Raw genomic sequence first — 24,317 nt, 5'->3', positions numbered from 1 at the left:
AACCCTGGATGGGGAGGGAGGGAGGAAGGAAGGGCCTCAGACATCTCCTGATGTGAAGAATCCTGTGTTCTCAATTTTAACCTCTTTGGTTCTAGCTAACAAGTAAACTGAATAACACACTTCACACCAGAATGGTTTTACTTAGCTTTCGTACCTCAGGAACTGGGCTTCAGTTCTGCAGTGAGAGCTGTCGTTTAATTGCTTCTCCCCTGGAGGCTGATGTGGTGACACACTTTGGAGCACAGGGCATGCAGGCACCCCTGCACGAATAGTACCAGGGGCTTGGGATGGCTGCAGCACATTCTGCTGGGGCTTCGTTTTCCTTGGGGCTGTGTTTGTTTTTTCTTTTTCCTTTCTTTCTTACTGTTTCCTTTTTTTCTGGATGCATTATGTTCTATAAAGACTACTGATTTTCCACACCAAAGTATTTTAGACATTTCAGCATTATATGGCAGGGTTTTTTTTGTTTTGTTTTGTTTGTTTTTTTTTTTTTTTTGAGACAGGGTCTTACCTTGTCACCTATGCTGGAGTGCAGTGGCATAAACATGATTCACTGCAGCCTCAACCTCCCCAGGCCCAAAGCCATCAATCCTCCACCTCAGCCCTCCCGTCCCCAGCCAAGTAGCTGGGACCACAGGCACATCCCACCACACCCGGCTAAGTTTTGTATTTTTTGTAGAGATGGGGTCTCACTATGATGCCCAGGCTGGTCTCAAACTCCTAGGCTCAGGTGATCCTCCCTCCTTAGCCTCTTAAAGTGCTGGGATTACAGGTGTGAGCCACTGTGCCTGGCCTATTTTATTTTTTATTATTTATTTATTTATTTTTGAGACAGAGTCTTGCTCTGTTGCCCAGGCTGGAGTGCAGTGGCACGATCTCGGCTCCACCTCCCAGGTTCACACCGTTCTCCTGCCTCAGCCTCCCGAGTAGCTGGGACTACAGGCGCCCGCCACCGTGCCCGGCTAATTTTTGCATTTTAGTGGAGACGGGGTTTCACCGTGTTAGCCAGGATAGTCTCGATCTCCTGACCTCGTGATCCATCCACCTTGGCCTCCCAAAGTGCTGGGATTACAGGCGTGAGCCACCGCGTCCAACCTGCCTGGCCTATTTTAAAGGTGTTTTTCTGTCTTTGATTTCAGAGAGAAATCAGTTTCCTGTGTGTCTTAAGCTATGTGGATAGGGGGATTATGATAATGGGTCATTATTTTATAATTTTGCTATTTTAAATGAGTTTTAAAACCTGTAGCGTTTCTGATCTCAGGGAACATACCTATTAACTCAAGGTGTTATAAATATCTTGACAGCTTAAAAATCGAGTGAAGATATGAAAATAAGATATGAAAATACTGTGCTGTAATATAAGAGGCATTCATTACCTTTTCCCTGCCCATCAGTCTCGACAGGATAACTTTATACTTGACCCAAAGATATTTAAAAATACATCAGCTTTCTTTGAAACTTATGTGTCAGTGTTTTTCATTTGAATGATTAACAGCACATTGGTTTGTAGGTAAATAGTAAATAGGTAATTCTACTTGCTTTTCTAATTTTTAAAATGCTTTACAAGTCATTATTAATGATACTGTATGATTAAGGAAAGGGAATTTGTATGAAGCTAATTTGAAGACAATTGGCTTTTGCATTTATTTATTTATTCATGTATATATTTATTTAGCATCTGTTACGTGTCGAGTATAGTGCTGGAGTCAGCAGGAAGAGTACTTCCTAAAATCATGGCTCTCGAAATCAGTTATTTGTCTTTGTTTTTCCTCCTCAAAGATTACTCCCCGTTCAGCCTTGTTATTGTGATCAGAGATTTGTATTAACTTTTAAGAGCTCATGCTCCCAGTAATGTAATATATAGTAGAGATGGGTAGAGAACAGAACTTTAAAAAAAAAAAAAAAACTGTAATTACTAGGAAATTGACTCTACCAAGGAAATTAACAGACTTGTCCAAAATTGTCCCTGTAGACAGAGAGGGCTGCTAAGGCTGGAATGAACCCGCCGTAATTTGAATGCTTAAAACTTTTTCCACTTTATTGTCAAAATTATTGCCTGAACTTCCTCTTTCTCCTCATTTGCCTATTTCCCTTGCTTTTTATCTTGTGCACCACCAGTATACAACATAGTGGTGTTTAAGTACTTCCTGAAGGCATTATTAGTCATCAGGAACACCAGGTCATTATCGAAGTAGATAAATGGGCATTCCGCCCATCAACTACCCCTTGGACTAATTTGGAAAATATGGTTCCTTCCCTCAAAAGAAACAGCCCGTGCTCCTCTGGACACTTATAAAATAGCCATGCGTACGTCTTCGTTCCTTCTGAACAACTGGAATTAGTGTGTCCTGCTTGATGCTAAACTCAATTTTAATTCGCAATTGCAAGGACGCTTCACGTAGAATATCTGTCTGTATGAAAGATGGGGAGCAGTGCAGCTTCCGTCTCCCTGTCTGTTTTTTGGTGGGCTTTCAGCTTTTCTGTCCCGTGACTATTAGTGACTGCAGCGTAACCCCGAATCTTTCACCAGATGTTGTCTCACCATCTTAAGGACAGAGGAAAGTTCTAATGGATGTTTTGAATGTGCTCGACTTTTATTTTGTTCAGACCCAAACTGAATGAGGCAGAGGTTAAAATCTTTTCTTGTTCCATCTGAGTAAGCATGAAAACCTATGATCCTTAATCTTTCAGAAGAAAAATAACCTTTCTCTGTTAGTGGGATTTCTGATTCATTTCTTCTGCCCTGCTCCCCTGCTCTGCATTTTTTTAGTCAAATACTGTCTGGACTTTTGTGAGCCAATAACCTCCCTCCTCACCTCATTCCTCTCTCTTCCCCTCCCCTGTGATCACACAAAGAGCAGAGAGCCCTCAAAAGCCTGGGTTTCTGGGTTTTGTATTTTAAAGAGAGGATGAAATACTTGCTCTACTTCAAAACATAAAACCGATCTGTTAAAACTTTCCCAAAAGAAATTGATTGGCATCAGCATAGGGGGAATAAGAAAAGTAAGAGAAATTGAGATTTAAAAAAAAAAAAACGGAGGAGAATGGAACGCTGGCCATTGTAATTCACACCAAACTGACTTTCCTTTAGTGCAAACTAGTAGGTGTGGCAACGACTTCAAACCTCCCAAGTTAGGGAGCCCTGAAAGCTTTCTACCTACTGATGTCTCTGAATAATAACCGGGGCCCATACACGGGACTGGGATTTGATAGCTGAGGCCTTCAGTCCTAACCATTTTGCCCTGTAACTTAGATCAGGACCTACACATTTATTTATCCAGGCTACACTCATAGACATACATTCTAAAGCAGAGGCCATGAACTAAATCCCATGTACCACCCATTTTTGTACAGCCCTCTACCTAAGAATGAGTTTTCCAGATGAATGATTTGATGATAGGGAACATTACCTTTGAACCCCCGTTAAGCAAAATGCTGTTCACCCCAAAAGATTTCCATTCTTCTCACAAGCAGAACTATATTACTATAGAAGTTTACTATAAAATATAGTAGAACTATATTACTATAAAATCTACCCAATTTTATTTTGAATTTTATCAATAAAAAAATTTGTGCAAATTTGTGTTCTCACTTGCTATACCAGCACATATATAACATCTTCCCATTTGTCTCTCAGCCCACAAAGTCTGCAGTGTTTACTATCTGGCCTTTTCAGTCAAAAGTTTGCTGAGTGCTGCTCTAAGCTGTCACAAATTGAGATGATTTTGAAGGGAAAAAAAGATATTCTCACTCTGTCTTTGCCTGAATCTGTTTTTGTTGTTGTTGTTGTTGTTGTTGTTGTTTGTTTGCGTGTTTGTTTTTAGTGGCAGAATCTCGCTCTGTCACCCAAACTGAAGTGCAGTGGTGTGATCATAGCTTACTGCAGCCTCAAACTCCTGGGCTCAAGCCATCCTCCCGCCTCAGCTTCCTGAGTAGTTAGGACCACAGGCGGGCACCACTGCACCCAGCTAATTTTTAAATTTTTTTGTAGAGATGGGGTCTTTGCTATATTACTCAGGCTGGTCTCAAACTCCTGGACTCAAGTAATCCTCCCACTTCAGCCTTCCAAAGTGCTGGGATTATAGGTGTGAGCCACCACACCCAGGCTTTTTTTTTTTTTTCTCTCTTTAAAGAGTGAAGTTTCTCTGGTTAATATAAATGTGAGTTAATAGGCTCTGGCTTGTGCAGTGCCCTGAGAAAACTGATATTAATTGTACAATTGTGAAATGTGGAATAATATTGTCAATAGCTGCCTGTTTAAAAATTTTAAATTACAGATTAAAATAAACCTGTGTTTCCATATATAAAACAGGCAGCAATAATAGTACCTACTTCAAAGGACTGTCTAAAGGATTGAGATAATGTAAATAAGGGATTTAATAAATGTTAAAAAGAAAAAAATCTACCATTGAGATATAGGTTTGTTTGTACAAGACTTGGTGCCTTTTATCTTAGCATACTATATCTTAGACAGACACAGTATGCCTGGTACATTGTAGATCCCTAAATCATGCTTCTCATCAATTTCAGTTAATATAAAATATAGTCCTATATCTCTTTTCAACACAATTCTGATTTTAAAGGAAAGATCTTTTTTTTTTTTTTTTTTTGAGACGGAGTCTCGCTCTGTCGCCCAGGCTGGAGTGCAGTGGCCGGATCTCAGCTCACTGCAAGCTCTGCCTCCCGGGTTCACGCCATTCTCCTGCCTCAGCCTCCCGAGTAGGTGGGACTACAGGCGCCCGCCACCGCGCCCGGCTAGTTTTTTGTATTTTTTAGTAGAGACGGGGTTTCACCGTGCTAGCCAGGATGGTCTCGATCTCCTGACCTCGTGATCCACCCGTCTCGGCCTCCCAAAGTGCTGGGATTACAGGCTTGAGCCACCGCGCCTGGCCAGGAAGGATCTTCTTAAAGGAAGACTATTGTCTGTTTGAAACAGCATTACTACATCCTATACATTTCTTTTTCTTTTTCTTTTTCTTTTTTTTGAGATGGAATCTCACTCTGTCATCCAGGCTGGAGTACAGTAGCACGATCTCAGCTCATTGCAACCTCTGCCTCCTGAGTTCAAGCGATTCTCCTGCCTCAGCCTCCTGAGCAGCTGGGATTACTGGCATCCACCACCATGCCCAGCTAATTTTTGTATTTTTAGTAGAGATGGGGTTTCGCCATGTTGGCCAGGGTGGTCTCAAACTCCTGACCTCAGGTGATCCGCCCGCCTCAGCCTCCCAAAGTGCAGGGATTACAGATATGAGCCACCGTACCCTGCTATCCTATACATTTCTAAGATAAATTTTTAAAGCATAAGTAACTCTCATTGGAGAGCAAAAGAGGAGGTTTTTTTGGTTCAGAAAATTTTAGGATGATGGGGGTCATTGTTTTGCTAACCATCTGTGACAGACTACAGCATCGGAAAGGAACACTGTCTTGGTATTTTGAATAGCTGATATTTATGCCTGGGAATCCTCTACCTTCATGAAATTGACAGATGAGACTTAGAAATATGCATGACATTTTCAAGGAAAAAAAAATCTGTAGTGCTACTCGAGGAGATGAAATTTATGGTCCTGCCTGTTTTTCTCACTCTGTGGCTCCCATAATGCATCTTTGACTCTGGAGTTTGTCCTTCTCCCTCCAAGGCCAGATTTCATTGTCATTCCTCTGAGAACCCTCTCCACTGCCCTCTTAGGCTGAATGAGCCTCTCCCCACCAAGCTTCAGGCCACTGGTTTCTACCCAGTGTTCACATTTTTTGTCTGTTGCCTTCTCTGGACCTCAGCTTCCCCCAAGGCTGAATTCTGTCCTCGTTTTCATATTCCCAGACCCTGGCTTAGGTGCCCAGTATCTATTTGTTGAATCAATGAAATACTGACTAAAAATTGTCTAATGCCAAAATAAAATGAAAGCCAAAGAAAAAGCCCTTTAGATTAGATTTTTGTCTCTTTTTTAGATATAGACTAATATACATAGATAATCATAACATTATTTTAGTGCTGATTAAAAATTCACAGATAAGCCCAAATGTATATATAACTTGTCTGAGGGTTAAGTTCTGAGGAATATGGAGGGCATCGGAGAGTTGATACAAATCCATCTTTATTTTCTGCAGGGCCAGCTCCCCACATAGCAGCAGCTCCCCGGTCCCCCTGCAAGTGTGTTTCCTAGATGTGGCAAAATACCTGCCACAGTGTTCCAGGCCCAAGTGTCTAGCTCATGGCGGTCAGAGGGGAAGAGGCAAGTGTCTTCTCAGTCATAGTCGCCGTTATCAGTTGGGCTTCCTGTGCACGAGGTGCTTCATCAAGGGTGTTTTGTTTTGTTTTGTTTTGTTTTGTTGAGACGGAATCTCGCTCTGTTACCCAGGCTGGAGTGCAGTAGCCGGATCTCAGCTCACTGCAAGCTCCGCCTCCAGGGTTCACGCCATTCTCCTGCCTCAGCCTCCCGAGTAGCTGGGACTAAGGCGCCCGCCACAACACCCGGCTAGTTTTTGTATTTTTTAGTAGAGACCGGGTTTCACCGTGTTAGCCAGGATGGTCTCGATCTCCTGACCTCGTGATCCGCCTGTCTCGGCCTCCCAAAGTGCTGGGATTACAGGCTTGAGCCACCAAGCCCGGTCTCATCAAGGGTTTTACATGTATCTTTTCATTGACTTCTCACAACAATCCTATTATTATATCCAACGGCTAATATGAATCTGGGATTTAAAGAGGTTAAGTAACATGCTTAGGGTGTCACCAGCTCCAGGTGTGCCGGGTTCCAAAGCCCGTGCTCTTCACTATTAGGCTTTCCTTACCTCTCACCTCCTTTCCAGGGAAGTGGCAAGATTTTTGGAGCCGGCGAGTCCGGGGGCTCATGACCTGTTGTTTCTCCTTGAAGCACAGACCAGAGGAGTCATGTGCGCAAGAGTGTTATTAATCACTATTCTTTCCCCTCCTGAGCTCAAGAAAAACAGAACTGTCAAGAGTTAGGAATTGTGTCCTGGTCACCAGGTTCCTTGTTTGTCCCATGACCCAGAGTGGAGTCATCCCAACACAGATGTGCTAGGCTGTAAGCTGAAGGTGACAAGGGAGGCAAACTGCACCAAAGTGAAGTCCTCCAGCTTTTAGAAGAGGCTAGCTACTGTGCACGTCAATTTTTTCTAACCTTATTTTGGTGGCTTATATGCAATTACACGCGAGTTACATTTATTGAGTACCACGTGCAGGAAGTCCTAGGCAATGAGAAATGAGCTTCATGGTAATTGAGAATGAAGTTAAGGAAGAAAATTTTATTGTTAATCTAGGGCTTAATTGCCTCCGGGACATTTTAAATAAATGCCATGCAGTACTTAAGGAGCGATGTTCTGTAAGTGAGATGCAAAAATTCTTTAATTAAACCATGGTGGGTATTCCCTGATTGAAATATCTGCCTTTATCTTAATATTTAAACCTGTGTGATTCATGTAACAACTTAATTAGGGATGGAGTAAATTAAAGGCTTCTTAAAAGAACAAATCAGTTGTATAAAATTGATTAAAAGTATTTCTGGGATAGGCTTCTGTGTATTTGTATTGATCAGAACATATCTTTGGTTCATTTTATGTTTAGCTGTCTTCTCGAGTAAGCTGTGTTTCAGCCTGTAGGGGACAGATGGTGGCTATGGCATTGTATAGGGCAGACAGTTATTAGAATTTGTCTGAGAAATGGATCAAATGGAAGGGTTTTTGGCCACTGACAAAGGAGACATTTCCCCAGATGATGACTTGGATGGTCTCTGCAATTAACCAGGTAGGAGGCTGCCAAGTCAGTCCGTTGGTCAGTCAGTCAACACACCTGAGTGCAGCCATGGAAAAGGCCTTGTACTCAGTGCTAATAAGCTTGTGTCAGTGTCAAACTAAACAGACCCAGAGATTCAAGGGGACTTGAATCTGATTGTACATGGTAAAAAACAAAACGGAAACCCCGAAAACTTAGGTATTCAAAAGTTTAGACTTTACTGGATCACTCAGTTTATGAGTGGCAGAGATGCCTGGTGTGGAGCTCGACAAATTCTTGTGAAAAGAAGGAAGGAAATGAGAGTGGGGGCAGTCACCTGGAAGGAGTGAGGGGGACAAGTCTTGCATCTGTCACTGTACTACACGGCGTTTCCTGACTAGTTGGACACTCCGCTGTGACTCTCGTGCTATTAACAGACATTGTCATGAGGATTCAAAAAGTGCAGGGAATACACATCAGTGGCATTTAAAAAATTCAGGGTTGGTGTGTTTTGCCAGGCTAACATTGTGATTTCATTTAATTCTTAAAAAGAGTAAAATTGCTCTTAGAAGTTACCAAAATCTTAAAACACAGGATCACGTCTCTTTTTAAAAATTTATTTAGGTCAAATAAGCAGCCAATAACAAGCTGAAATAGTCCTCCAATAACGGTGTTTTATAAATGGGTTTATATGGAAATTTTTATCTCCTAATTTCAATGTTCATAATGTGAAACAGTCAAGCCCTTTAAAAGGGGTTGCATTTTCAAATAAACACACTTAGACACACCGTGTGAACTTAGTACTTGAGGAAAGGAAATGAGGGAAGGAAAGGAAAGTATTTTAGGTCATATTTTCGTGAGGACTCTGTGGTATTCAGCACGTGTTGGCAGACTCTGGCCAAGCTCAGAAACGATGGGTCGGGTTCTGCCTACTGTTTTAAGACCACACTGGCCAGGGTGGCCCCCAAGGTGCCTTTCTGCCTCCAGAATCCCTGTTATGGGCCCATGGAAAGCCTGTGGACGCCTACCAACTGCTGACGGGTCCCTGTGATGGTTTAGATCTGAAATCATACTTTGGCCATGTTCTGGAAGCCTCGAATTGTTATGTCACTGTGAGTATGGAAATCTCTTTAGGATTCTACATGATAATTCAGAGCAATTCATTCCATTCTAATTTTCATGCCCTTGAAGAACTGTACTTGTGGCCGGGCGTGGCGGCTCACGCCGGTAATCCCAGCACTTTAGGAGGCCGAGGTGGGTGGATCACCTAAGGTCAGGAGTTCCAAGACCAGCCAAACCAACATGGTGAAACCCCATCTCTATTAAAAATACAAAATTAGCTGAGCATGGTGGTGCACGCCTGTCATCCCAGTGACTTGGGAGTCTGAGGCAGGAGAATTGCTTGAACCCAGGGGGCGGAGGTTGCAGTGAGCCAAGATCGTACCATTGCCCTCCGGCCTGGGCAACAAAAGCGAAACTCCGTCTTGAGAAAAAAACAAAACAAAACAAAACAAAAAACTGTATTTGTAAAAACCTGAACAAAGACCATCATATCTGCACAAAGTCGGTGAAGAAAGGAAAATGAGCCATGTGTACTCCAGAGCAACTAGCTGCTTCCCAATAGCCATAAATACGTCTTGTTTCTTCATTTCCAAATAATTCAAACTTAAAGAAATTTGTACGTGCCCAGGAAAGCTCTATCTTCGCATTCTCTACCATTAGTTTTTTCTATGATTCTTTAGTGTTGTAGGAGATATTTATGAAATCATTTCCTCTGACTCTAGTGAATCTGCCTTTGAGAGCTCAATGATAAATACACAATCAGCATGTGTGCTAAAAGGCTCGAGAGTCTCATGACAAATGCTGTCCTGTGCCTTGCAGAGCAATGATGCCTGTAAGCATCTTTCCTTGAGCGCCCACTCACTCGCTGGCTTGGATACAGCGAGTCTCAAGACATCGTAAGAAAATTGCCATCTGAGCATCACGCTGCAGGATCTGGTGTTGGTATTTTTGTGGCTACGTGGATTCTTACTCATTTCCCCTCTCCGTCTGTCTTGTATTTTCTCTGTGCCAGTCTTGCCTTAGTTCATATGCATTCAGGAGAAGGTATCATTAGCAACTTGATGCCCATATTATGACTTAACGAGCTGGAAAGTCGACATGTATAGATTCTGCATCTCTCAAACTGAGATTTTTGATTCGTAGACAGGTCGCCCGTAGACTCTTCCCGGAGGCTTTGGCTGCTTGGGACACAGATTGTAATCACAGTAATTAGCACTGAATTTTCAAGTCCTGCTCTCCAGCTTGACCTGGCAGCATTTAACGGTGTGCACACAGCTGGATCAATGGCAGGAATTGAAGGACCCAGTTGTGGGGCTGCTCCTGGCAGCCTGCAATGGGCACCGTCCCTGGAGAATTCCAGGAAAGCATCAGGGACAAGGGATGGTGCAGGGACCTGGGTGCGAAAGTAAAGAAATGTGGTATTTATAAAGCACGTGTTGACGGGAATCCTGTTCAAAATTGTTACTGGAGACAAATTGAAGTACAAACTCCTGCCTGAAATTCATTATCAATAAATTCATTTTTCTTCTTCTTGCTTAGTTAAGTTTTGGATATTCCTAAAATGTCCTTTGTCAAAGTTTACACTTCCTTTCCCTAAAAGAAGTACTTACAGATAGGAATCTTAAAGCTAGTGGGAAAAAACTGTAGGACACAAAACAGATACTTCAGTGGCACAAAGGGGGCAAAGAGGCACCCATGCTGTTATGAAATAAATTCTCTAGGAAGTTTGGTGGTGTTGGAGAGACAGGGACTCAAGCTCAGATAAGCCAGAAGGCACTCCTCTGTCACCCACTTCTTCATATTCCCAGGGAATATGTCACCTTAGCAGGCCACTAGAAGGAAAGAGTGACAAGAACATGGCAGTTCGGCATGGCAGACCCTAACCTCCATCCATCGAGGGCTAGTGATTTTGTGGGGATACTTGAAGGCTGACTGCTGAATAATAGGTTTAAACTTTCAGGAAATACCTCTCAACACAAAACCATTGGAGCATATGTAGCCTCTCTTTTTTGGGGGGGCGGGGGGAAGGAAGTCCTGCTTTGCCACCTGGACTGGAGTGCAGTGACATGATCTCGGCTCACTGCAACCTCCGCCTCCCGGGTTCAAGTATTTGTAGTAGAGACAGGGTTTTGCCATGTTGCTCAGACTGGTCTCGAACTCCTGACCTCAGGTGATCCACCTGTTTCGGCCTCCCAAAGTGCTGGGATTATAGGCATGAGCCACTGTGCCAGGCCCAGCGTATGTAGTATCTCTAACCCTATGATCAATCTAGTTGAAAAAGCATGGTAGGCAGAGTTTTACAATGAGAGGTTTTTTTTTAAAGTTTAGTTTTCTTAGAGACAGAAACATAATTGTTCCATTCTACCGTTTTGCATCCGTAGCTCATATGAGGTTGTACGTTTGCCTTTGTCACTTGTCAGCATTTGCACCAACTTAAGTTGCTAGAGTATTTATGTGGAAAATGAGGGCAATTCTGTGTGTAAATATCTCACTTGACAATCATTGTATGATTTGAATGTTCACTTGGAATGGGACCCTGACATGTTCACACGTACTAGTTTTCAGCTGCAGTTACATTTGCCACTAATTTGTACCTTGGAACGTGTTTATCGAAGCTGCTGTGGGGCACTCGGTTCCGGGAGCCCTTTCACTCATCATCTGCTTCCAGATCGCACCTTGCACTGGGAGAAACCTGGTGTCTTTCTGGAAAATTCCTTACCATTTCACAGCTTACCCAGTCATGCGTTTAGCACTTTTTCCTGAAATTCTTTGGTAAATAAGCAGGAAGCCTTCTTTACTATTTTCATTATAAAACGGGAAATGAGGATAAAAGTTACACATATTGTTATTTTAACATCTAGTCTTGTATTTGTTGAAGAGTTACACTTCTACTTAAAAACAAAACCAGAGAATTATGCCTGTTACCAACCTCTGTCAATGATGGCTCTTCATTCTTTTAAAGTTCACAGCAGAAAACATTGTGTTAAGCTCTTCTTGGCTTTAAAAGCCAAATTAGACACCCAAAAGTCTTAGCACTTTAAAATCTTTTAAAAGATGATTTAAGTAAATCGCTTTAGAAATCTATGCTCAACTTTTAAAAAGCACTTTTCACATCTTGCCTTTACAAGTAACTGTGGAATTAGACACACCGTAAATTTACTCTATTTTCTTAATAAGTTTGAATTTTCAGAAAGCTTTTATTTTTATATTATAGAGCCAACACGGCCGTTGGATGTTGAAGAGACCCAGCCAATATTATTACACATTTCTTTCTTAAGTGCAGAACTTGGATTGGGACAGGGACTGTTTGATTTGGAAAACATCATCTGTTTTGCTTCTCCTCCTCCTTTCCTTCTGTGTTTATTTCATTTGGTGGCTGCAAGTTGCAGGTTTTTTCCACTTCACACTTTTGCTAGCCCTCTTCTTTTCTTCTCCTTTACAATTTGCACTAGAAGAAGGTAGTGGGCTTTTTGTTTGGGTTCGGTTTTTTTCTTTTTCTTTCTTTCTCTTTTTTTTTCCTTTGCATCTTCCTTCCTTTCCACGGAGAGATTGTTGCTGACCAAATTTAAAACACTACAGTGTTTAGGATCCCTGCAGGGCCATTTTAAGTATTTGGAGCCATAAAGGGCCCCAAGCAATAACTACCTGAATTGCTTTTAATTACACAATATAGCTGCATCATTTTACTTCAGATTCTTTTTGATTGATGCTGCAAGGCAATTGTAACCGCGGATGATGGGATTAAGTGCCTCTTGAAGTGACTTTAGCTTCTTGTGGGAACAAAGGGAAAGAGGAGAACACTTAGTCCCTTTTTTGCCTGAGCTGCCTTTTTCTTCACTTGCGTATAAAGAAATACAATTAACAAACATTATCCCCAGAGGTAAATTGAAATGTACATGCAGACAAGAACCGCTCTTGACTGCAATTAGACATATATGATCCAAGGTATTCTGGCCATTCATTAGCGCTAATTGTTTGAGAAACAAGCCCAGAACAAATGATTAAAATGTAGGCGCCATAACTGGGATTATTAGCACGTGTGATAAAATGTACTCTGTGGCTGTACCGAGGAAACGCTTCGGAAAGCAGCTGTGATTTGAAGAATGGTTGGTTCGGCTCTGTGGTGAGCTCTTGGTGTTTGCTCAAGACCTGGTGGTGTTTATAACAAACAACTTATATCTTTCTTTCGTGATTAGTGGGAGTTACAATGCAAATGTTGGTATTTTGTAATTTAATATCCTATTGCTTTCCCGCGCCTTTGGGTTGTTCCCACAGTCTAGCAGTATTGCGGGGACTCGGGATAACCTGAATTCTTAGGTTTTGCTTCTACACTCCACTTTCTGTAAAATGTTAGAGGCCAGGAAGAACCACTTGAGTGTGCGCTCTTATTTGACTTTTGAATAGTCACTCATCACACCTACACTGTAGTGACAGGGAAAAGTTCTGAGAGATCCTCTGACATTTGGAACTTCCCTTACAGTACAGAGATCTGGCAGGGCTGACCTAGTCAGACATAAACCAGCTGGGAGCTGGTTGGCCCATCTAAGTGGCCGGCAGTCTGCAGGGTTCTTATGACTGAAGGGACTGGTTTTGGGATGTGCCAGCTCCAGACCTAAAGTCGCTAAGCCCTCTAGGACCTGTACAAGTGGAGAGCGCCTAATCCAAGTTAAGTGGCCAAAGGAGTAAGCACCAATTCAGAGAGATAGGTGGCGATTAAATACCCTATGGAAATGTATTTAGGAGCTGGGGCCTAGCACTCAGTGAGACAGATGGGAGATACCCAGGGCAAGGGAAAGAGAACATATGAGATGAAAGAGGACCAAAGGAGCAATCGAGGGCTCAATGGGGAGTGTGCTGAGCAGGCAGAAGCTGCATCCCACGTAGTAGGTCTGTCTACTACTGGATGCTTCAGGGCTCCCTATTTGGAGCTCATTGCTTGTCTGTCTTCCACTTGCAGTGCTGCATCTGGAGTCACAGGCAGGACCATTTGGAGACTGTCCATTTGGTGCCATGAAAACCTGCAACTACCTTTCAATCTCAAGTGGTCTGTCCTTGTCACCCAACATACTTCCTAGCCACCTATCCCTTAGCATGTCATTAGCACATTCCAAGGGAAGACAAATATCAGGGTTAGAGAGGATGTAAGATTAAATTTGCTTTTAAAGTCAGCTACCAAATTCAAAAGACAAACACAAAAGATTTTCTGGTTCTCTCGGTCTCTGACTGACCTATTCTGTCTTTCTTGCCACTGTCACAGAAAATGGAATTAAGTCACAAATAAACCATAACATAGATTATTATAGACATACAGCTTGTAAAAGATTCACCTCAGGCCGGGCGTGGTGGCTCAAGCCTGTAATCCCAGCACTTTGGGAGGCCGAGATGGGCGGATCACGAGGTCAGGAGATCGAGACCATCCTGGCTAACACGGTGAAACCCCGTCTCTACTAAAAATACAAAAAAACTAGCCGGGCGAGGTGGCGGGCATCTGTAGTCCCAGCTACTCGGGAGGCTGAGGCAGGAGAATGGCGTGAACCCGGGAGGTGGAGCTTGCAGTGAGCTGAGATCCGGCCACTGCACTCCAGCCTGGGTGACAGAGCAAGACTCCGTCTCCAAAAAAAAAAAAAAAAAAAGATTCACCTCTTAATTTTTAGTTTTATTCTCTTTGTATTTATGATAAGTGTTACTGTCTGAATTTGACCACTTAGTTCCACTGCAAACTAAGTAACTGTATATATTCAGAGTGGGTTTGGCAGGGAGCTGAAAATAAAGGGGAGAGAAACTGTTTTGTACTTTAAACTGGTGCATTGCTGTGTGGTACTGAATTAAGAAAAAAAAAATAAACTCCCTTAAAATTAGAGGAAGTTCTAGGAAGTCTTGCCTTAAATAGATATTTGAAGGAATTAGTGCTTATAGCACATTAAACATACTTCAACAAAAAAAAAACCCATCTATGTTAGAAAAGCCTTCATGATCATATCCATATGTTTAGTTTTAATTTTCATCACACTTAGCTCTGAATAATTAAGAAGGAAAAAACAATCTTAATCTTATTGTGGGTCTCATACAATCAAAGCCACATACACGTGATTGGTGATCACAGCTTGTATTCACAGCTTTCGTGTGTGTGGTATGGGTCTGGCAATTAGACTCAGACTGTGTTTTTTTTCTAAAAATTATTCAGTGCTAGAGAGTGATCAATATTAAACTCTTCCAAAAATCTACAAATCAGAATAATCAAGGGACTGTGGTTAAATAGAAAAAAAAAATGGCAAAATTCTAAGCTATGTAACATTTTGGCCTCGTTTCATTGAGATTGACACTTGAAAGGAATTTTTGAGAGAATCTAGGAAGAAAACGGAGATTCCATTAACCCGGGTCATTTTCATGACAGTTACCAAAAAAAAAAAAAAAAAAAAATTCAGATGTGGGAATAACTATTTTCTCAAAATTGCAGAGCCATTTTCTAGAAGAAAAAAAAATACTCTTCCATGATTACTTTCATATCAAAGTACCCAGTCATGGAGGAGATGCATTAATTTGACACATTTAGCAGCCTTTGAGCTTTTGAAAAACTCTGTAAAAGAATCCATGGTTACATCTGTCAGGTTGACAGTCTTCTTTTGTGACCTTTAAAAAAAAGTTAAGGAGAAACCGATCTTTTTAGTTCACATTTACCCAGTTACCTCTCACTGAACAAGCCGGGAAATAGTCATTTCAGCTTTAAATACTATTTTTTGACATAGAATCACCAGTACTAATGGAATCTCTAAATGGAAGAGTTTAGTGGGTATTTCTGGTGGTCTCATGGTAATGATATGTCCTGTGCTCTTCACTGGCTGTTTCAATACATTAGTTACTAAATATTGTCTTTTCTGCACCTGTTTTTAGAATCAGATCTCCTTAGGAAGATCAACAGTGGGCATTCTAACTACAGGCCTCTGCTTTGAATGTTCCACGTTGGCCAGTGAGGGAACAAGTTTCCTCTTTGTTCCTTATACACAGAGTTCCAGGATCCAAAATTATTAATGATCTCGACAGAGGCAAAGAGAACTCAGGCTGGCGTGTCCTTTCTGTTGTAATTACAGTTTACCAAATCCTCCCATGTCATGCACTTGACAGGTGCTATACCTCATAGTTCCCGATGCTGGGATTACACTTGGAAATCCATCTATCAAATCTCTTTGGGTAGAGTCCTGAGCAGTCATTCTTGGACCAAGTTCTCAGCGACATTAACAGTTAACTATTAATGAACAACATCCTTTGACTCCTTTGTGTTTCCAGGAGCCCCTGCTAGAAGCAGCCCAGAAACAGAAGAGATGCTAATCGCATTGTGTGCCTGAACGTGTTCAGTGAAGGAGCGCAGGTTTCCCTCTTGACCTCGGAGTCACGGCAGGAAAAAAAATCCCTCCAGTTTTCCATCAGATAAAACCTCTGCTCCTCCTTCTCTCACCGAAAGTAGAGCCAGAAAGTGGGATTAAGGCAAATACCCACTAACAGGCACATGTGCCATTGTCATTCTCTCTTCAACACAAAACAAGGAGCTTTGCAGAAAAACAAAAAGCTCCTCTCCTCTCACCCCTGCCCCGCCCCCATGCTCCCTTTCTTTCCCTCCTCCCCTCCTCCTTCGTTCCTACCCTCCCACTTTCTTATCTACCCCGGCTTTCCCTCAGCTGCCTCCCTTCTCCTTTTTCTGGTTTTCTCTCTCACCTGCTCTCAAATGCCCCCTCCCCCGCCTTCCTCTTCCTCCTCGCCTCCTGCTGCTCTGATTTAGGCCAATTCTTTCCTCATCCTTATCCTCCTTTCAGAAAAGCGTCAGTATTTACCCTCAAAGGAGCTACCAGGTGCCCACGTGCTGTGAGGTAGAGCCACTCTGGGAGCTGCCACGGCCACATTTATAGAAAGATGAACCTGCATGGGAGACACACAGGGCTCTCTGTTTTCACGGAAAACTCGCCCTCTTATTTGGGATTCACGAGTGGTCACTACAGTGGTATGGGACTTTCCTGTTCCTGGGATTTCCGTGACATAAGCCATGCACCTGCCTGGACAACTAGGGCTCTGTGGCCTCACCAGGCGGATTGAGTGAGTGCCAACGAGGTGCTAACAGACAGGAGCTTCTGGTCCGCGTTTGTACAGCCTACCTTAGGAGGCCTTCCGTAGTGAGGGCCAGCGTGTGGTGGACTCAGTATTTGTTGAATGCGTGTTTTATCCTGAATCTGATCAAGACATTTTTGTTTCTGAAATGATAGCATGGATGTGATAAAGCCAATAGATTGGGTAATTTTATTTTTTTAATTGTGGTAAAATATACATAACGTAAAATATTAACCATTTTCAAGCATACAGTGCAGTGGCATTAAATAGTACATTCTGATTATTGTGCAACCATCACCACCACCCATCTCCAGAACTTTTTCATCTTCCCAAACTGAAACTCTACCCATTAGACAAAAACTCCAGTTCTCGGCTGGGCACAGTGGCTCACACCTGTAATCCCAGCACTTTGGGAGGCTGAGGTGGTCAGATCACTTGAAGTCAGAAGTTTGAGACCAGCCTGGCCAACATGGCAAAACCCCAACTCTACTAAAAATACAAAAATTAGCCAGGCATGGTGGCAGGACCCTGTAGTCCCAGCTACTTGGGAGGCTGAGGTGGGAGAATCTCTTGAACCTGAGAGGCAGAGGTTGCAGTGAGCCAAGATTGCGCCACTGCACTCCAGCCTGGGTGACAGAGCAAGACTCTGTCTCAAAAAAAAACAAAAACAAAAAAAAACTCCAATTCTCCCCTGACAACCATCACTCTAGTTTCGTGGGGTTTTTTTCTTTTGTTTTTTTTTTTTTTGTGAGACAGAGTCTCACTCTGTTGCCTGGGCTGGAGTGCTGTGGCCCAATCTCGGCTCACTGTAACCTCCGCCTCCCCAGTTCAAGTCATTCTCCTGCCTCAGCCTCCTGAGTAGCTGGGATTACAGGCACCTGCCACTACACCCAGCTAACTTTTTGTATTTTTAGTAGAGACGGGGTTTCACCGTGTTGGCCACGCTGATGTCGAACTCCTGACCTCATGATTCACCAGGCTCGGCCTCCCAAAGTGCTGGGAATACAGGCATGAGCCACCACGCCCAGCCTCTAGTTTCTATCTGTATGAATTTGATGACTCTAGGTACCTCATGGAAGTGAGAATTGTAGAATGTCTGTCCTATTGTGTCTGGCTTATTTCATTCAGCATAATGGGGAACTTTAATTTTGACATGGATGTTTGTTTGCTCTCTCATTCTGTGTGAAAAAAGACTTCCAGGTAGGTGCAGTGACTCACGCCTATAATCCCAACACTTTGGGAGGCCAAGGTGTGCGGATCACCTGAGGTCAGGAGTTCGAGACCAGACTGGACAACATGGTGAAACCCCGTCTCTACTAAAAATACAAAAATTAGCCAGTGTGGTATCTGGTGCACCTGTAGTCCCAGCTACTTGAGAGGCTGAGGGATGAGAATTACTTGAACCCTGGAAGTGGAGGTTGCGCTGAGCAAAGATCACACCACCGCACTGCAGCCTGGGCGACAAAGCGAGACTCTGTCTCAAAAAAAAAAAAAAAAAAAAAAAAACGAAAAAAGACTTCCATCATTGGGACACTTGTAGGAACGTCCCTCACCCCGATGTCCCGACGGTCTGAGGAGGCAGTGCTCTGCAGTGAGACAGTATAACACAAACTTTATTAAACTGGACAAGAATGAAGATTCTGCTTTTTCTTGACTCCTGCCAAGCCTGCCCTTTATCTGATGTTCAACCCTTTTCATGGGTTTCCATGACAAAAAGAGTGGCCGGGGTAGACCAGGAGGGCTGTTCCTCCCTGGTGCCCCTGCTTTGTACCAGGAACCCCACAGTAGCCAGAAGGCTGGCCTAGGAGTTGCCCCCATCTTGTACCCTGGGTCCTTCCTTAGAAGCAAACCCACGGTGGACCGCAAACTGGCTTCCCGTGTGTATCTGCTTTGGGCACAAAAGACCATGTCTTCACTTCAGCACAAAATGGTGCACTTGGCTGAGGTGTGATATAATTGCTTCAGGAGAGAGTTTGCCCGGAAAGCATCTTCTCGGCCTTCCTGAAGCAGGCTGCACGCTTATTTGTATTGGCACCACATGCTAATCTCACGAATGGCCCTGTTCCGCCAGTGGGAGGACAAATAGCTGTTCTTTTGCTCCCGTGTCCGTGGAAAGCTCCCCTTTCTCCTTGCATGGTTGCCATAGTAACCAAAAAAAATAGTTCTTCAAAATAGGGAAGGAATCTCTCAGGGTACTTGGGAACTTAGCAAAGTGAGAACATAAGTAGGCCTCAATGATCATAGATGCTGGTGTAAATACCTAGTTATTAATAGTCAAAGCGGGTTGAAATTGGTAGGTGAATTTTGCTGTCACTTAGAGTAGGGAAAGATGGGTGAATAGGCTCTTACCTTCACTCAGTACTACAGATTCTTCTGTAACCCTTGGAATTGCCAGACGAGGTCAGACCCACAGGCCATACAACACAGAATTTAGTTTTTCTTAGCACAGAATAGAGAAAGAGGCAGTAACAGAGCTCATTTATGCTCCTGCAACCCCCTTAGCCCCCTCAAAGGATTGGAGATACAGCGCTAAGTAGAGGAATCCATTATGAATCTGTCATACTGCTGTGGATCTGTGCACACTTTTAAGAAATTTTTATTTTCAACCTTTTTCAGCCCTTAGAGTCAATCTCTTTAAAGGAGCCTAAAGGGCCACAGCATTTTTGTGTGGTATTCTACATAGAAATTTACTGATGGCCAGGCGCAGTGGCTCACTCCTGTAATCCCAACCTTTAGACAGGCAGATCACATGAGGTCGGGAGTTCGAAACCAGCCTGGCCAAAATGGTGAGACCCTGTCTCTACCAAAAATAAAAAAAAATAGCCGGGCATGGTAGCAGTTACTGTAATCCCAGCTACTCGGGAGGCTGAGGCAGGAGAATCGCTGGAATTTGAGAGGCAGAGGTTGTGGTGAGCCACGATTGTGCCTCTGCACTCCAGCCTGGGTGAAAGGAGACTCTGCCTCAAAAAGAAAAGAAAGAAATTTATTGATGTATTATTTTTAAATAATGCCCTCTTTTTAAAAAAAAATTCTTATGTTTAAGAACAAATAAGAACTTACTTAAATTTATTAGAAATTGTGGAGGCAAATTTCCATATGACGCATCTTTTTTTCTGGTTGTAAAACAGCTCTTCAGTGGTAAGGGGACATGGGTACAGCTTAATTATTTTAAAAACATTTGAATAGAAATGTACAATGATATAGCCACTGTGGAAAGAAATATGGCAATTCCTCAAAAAATTGAACATAGAATTCCCAGATGATTCAGCAGTCCCACTTCTGGGTATAGACTCAAGGGAACTCAAGCACGGACTCCAACACATATTTGTACAGCCATGTTCATAGCAGCATTATTCACATTAGCAAAGAGGTGGCAGCAACCTCAGTGTCCATTGACAGATTTATGGATAAGCGGGATGTGGCATAGCCATACAATGGAATATTATTCAGCCTTAAAAGGGAAGAACATTCTGACACACACTATAACATGGTTGAAGCTTGAAGACTTTTTTTTTTTTTTTTGAGACGGAGTCTTACTCTGTCAGCCAGGCTGTAGTGCAATGGCGTGATCTTGGCTCACTGCAAACTCTGCCTCTCGGTTTCAAGCGATTCTCCTGCCGTAGCTTCCCGAAAAGCTGGGATTATAGTCGTCCACCACCATGCCTGGCTAATGTTTGCATTTTTAGTAGAGATGGGGTTTCGCCATGTTGACCAGCCATGTTGACCAGGCTGATCTCAAACTCCTGACCTCAGGTGGTCCTCCTGCCTGAGCCTGCTAAAGTGCTGGGATTATAGGCGTGAGCCACCATGCCCAGAGAACCTTGAAGATATTATGCTGAGTGAAATAAGCCAGTCACAAAAGGACAAATACAATGTGATTCCATCTATGTGAAGTACTTAGAGCAGTCAAATTCATAGAGATGGAAAGTCAAATGACGGTTGCCAAGGACAGGGGCAGGAGGGAATGGGGAGTTAGTGTTTAATGGGGCCAGAGATTCAGTTTTGCAAGATGAAGAGTTCTGGAGATAGATGGTGGTGGTGATTGCACAACAGTGAGAATGTACTCAATGCCACTGAACTGTACACTTGACAATGGTTCAGATCATAAATTTTGCATTATACATATTTTACCACAGTAAAAAAATAGTAGTATTTCACATGGTGGGGGTATAAAATGATAGCCTATAGATCAGCTCAAGGTAGGAAACAACGGTCTTAAAATGATTCATGGATTATTGCTTTATTGCTGCTCAAATCAGGAAGTTATAAAACTTTCCCCAGGGTTCAGAACGCCAGTCCCTTTCCACAGCTACCTTTGCTCACTACACACGTTCCAACTCACAACACACACAACATACAAATCCCTGGGCATAGACAGTGCAGAGGGCCACGGATGTGAGAGCAAGCCCGGCACTCTCATATGCCTCTAGTGGGAGTGTAAATTAGCACAAGCCCATTGGGAAGACAGTTTGGTGAAGCCGATGGAGAGCATTAAATGATTGCATCAATAACCTTTTTAGCCCTCTGAGGACACTGATAACCTTTTTAGCCCTACTGGAAACTTGTGGTCCTTTCTCCTTGAACATTCCGTAGCCTGCCACCCAGCCTAGCTTGGAGTCCATTCTGTCATTCATTCAGCCTGCATGTGCCAGACATGGTGCTGTGAGCTCCATGTACAGCCATGAGCCAAGGACACCAAGTCCCTGCCCACAGCGGGCCTGTAGCACATGGGCTGTGCAGTTGCACATGGCTGATACCAGCTAGGGCTGATTTTTGCAGAAAAGGAATTTCTGGGAGGCTGGTGGACAGGCTGGAGAATAGGAGAATGGGCAGTGACCAAACCAAGCCCCTAAGAACACAGCCCAGCAGGGCAGTCTGGCCAGGGTAAACCAGATTGTCTACCCTGCCCCCTCCTGCTGTCCCTGTGCTGCTGTTCTCACTCCCGCCACCATGGGCACTGGCTGTGGCCACGTCCTTCCTTCACCACCAGCTCCCACCTTCTTTGTGTAACCCCTTACGGCTCAAAGGCCCCAGCTGCAGCATCTCATGGGCCAAGCTTATGCCTTGTGGCCTCTCCCTAGCTTTCAAAGGATGGGGAGAAGGACCCTGGGGTCTCTGCCTCCACCCCCACCAAACCGTAAGGGTGTTCCTGTCTGGGACAGCCCAAAAGGAAAAATTCTCTGAATCCAGTGGAAGACAGATAGTGAACAAGTAAACAAAGCCAATAATTAATTCATTTCAAAAGGAGGAGACCTGTGAAGGGAAGGGCGGGGTTCTGGAGGAGAGCATCCCAGGCGGGGGCGTGGAGAAGGTCCTGCTGAGGACAGGGCATGTAGGCTGAGCCTTGAGAGATGAGAGGGTGGCAGACATGCTGAGATCTAGAAGAGCCTTCCAGAGGGGGGACCACTCGTGGGACGGTCCCGAGGTGAGCAGGAAGACGTGGTGTGTCAGGGAACTGGTGGCAGATCCCTGTGACTGAGGGTGGTACACAGAGGGGGGGATGGGCCAGGCAGCCAGGACCCTGTTGGTCTGGGTGAGACATTTGGTTTTTAATATGAGAACACTGGGAAGCCATGGAAGGGGCTCAAACAGGAGCATCATGATTCGATTTGTGTTTCTTGATGTCCAGACTGGCTGTGGTGTGGAGAAGGGACTGGAGAGGGACAGAGAGGCCACAGGACCCAGTCGGGAGTGCGGGGATGGTGTCTTGGGCCAGGATGGGGAAGATACAGTGCAGAGGTGCGTGGAAAGCACAGTTAACGCCCATGCGTGTTAGCTTTCCAGTTCGTAATGCATGTTAGCTTTCCAGTTCGTAATGCGTGTTAGCTTTCCAGTTCGTAATGTACAGTAGGACGTAAGTAGTCCCATCCTAAGGGCCCTGGCAGGGAGCTGAAATGCATGCAATATGTGATTGATAACTGGGTTTGATTAGTACGTTTTTAAAATTTATTGATACATTTACCTACATTTATTAAAATGACTTAGAATTTATTGTGCTGTTCAAGTTATTATGTTAGTGACCATCTCTTTTTAACTTCGTTTTGAATTTAAAGAGTGATGTTACGACTTTCTAAAGGTCTGAACCAAGTTATTTTCTGCACTTAGTCAAGTCTGGACTTCTATTTAAATGACTCAAAAGTATTAGGACTTGGCTGGGTGTGGTGGTGGCTCATGCCTGTAATCTCAGCACTTTGGGAGGCAAAAGGGGGCGGAACACTTGAGCCCAGGAGTTTGAGACCAGCCTGGGCGACATGGAGAAACCCCATTTCTACAAAAAGTATAAAACAGCTGGGCATGGTAGCGTGTGCCTGTAGTATCAGGAACTCACTACTTGGGAGGCTGAAGTGGGAGGGTCACCTGAGCCAGGGAGGTGGAGGTTGCTGTGAGCTGTGATTGCATCACTGCACTCTAGCCTGGGCAACAGAGTGAGACTCTGTCTCAAAAAAAAAAAAAAAAAAAAAAAGGAGAGCTGGAGTCTCACTGTGTTTCCTACACTGGTCTCGAACTCCTGGGGTCAAGCAGTCCTCTCACCTGTCTCCGAATAGCTGGGACTGCAGCACACACCACTATGCCCAGCTCTTCTAGATGATCTTTTTTTTTTTTTTTTTTTTTTTTTTTTTTTTTGAGACGAAGTCTCGTTCTGTAGCCCAGGCTGGAGTACAGTGGCATGTTCTCAGCTCACTGCAACCTCCTGGGTTCAAGTGATTCTCCTGCCTCAGTCTCCCAAGTAGCTGGGACTACAGGTGTGTGCCACCATGCCCAGCTTTTTTTTTTTTTTTTTTTTTTTTTTGGTATTATTAGTAGAGACAGGGTTTTACCATGTTGGCCAGACTGTTCTCAGACTCCTGACCTCGTGATCCACCCGCCTCAGCCTTCCAAAGTGCTGGGGTTACAGGCTTGAGCCACCGCGCCCAGACTAGATGATCTCTTTTAAGTAGATACTCATTGTTATGATTTCTGCCCTCCCCTTTTCTGGGCCACAGGGGGCCCAGGAGGAAGTGTACAAACCATGTCTTGGCCCTTGGTGACTGGTCTCTGACGCCATACTAATGGTCAGTGGACTTGTGGTCTGTCCTTGGGGTACAGGAAATGCATGAGGTTTGTCCAGTGGTTGTGGTCATGGCCCTGCACAGTGGGCAGCTCCTGCCTCTGCTCTCCCTGTTGCTGTCCGTCACCCAACACCAGCCAGCCTGTTACCTCCAATATGGGCGCCCTCACTCCTGGACTCTGACAGCTCCCTTGCAGGCACACTGCCAAAGGGTCAGTCAAAACTTCTGGATTCAGGCCGGGTGCGGTGGCTCAAGCCTGTAATCCCAGCACTTTGGGAGGCTGAGACGGACGGATCACGAGATCAGGAGGTCGAGACCATCCTGGCTAACCTGGTTAAACCCTGTCTCTACTAAAAAATACAAAAAACTAGCCAGGCGAGGTG

General features: G+C 43.9%; 1 protein-coding gene across 5 annotated transcripts in view; it reads left to right on the top strand.

Moving 5' to 3' along the window:
- The window catches only part of LOC105477862 (citramalyl-CoA lyase), a 313,469-nt gene that overhangs the window by 121,305 nt on the left and 167,847 nt on the right, over window positions 1–24,317 (top strand). The gene's annotated exons all lie outside the window — the stretch shown is intronic.

This window comes from Macaca nemestrina, chromosome 16 (assembly GCF_043159975.1).
Source record: "Macaca nemestrina isolate mMacNem1 chromosome 16, mMacNem.hap1, whole genome shotgun sequence".
Lineage (NCBI taxonomy): Eukaryota > Metazoa > Chordata > Mammalia > Primates > Cercopithecidae > Macaca > Macaca nemestrina.
This window is presented reverse-complemented; position numbering and strand designations above follow the sequence as displayed.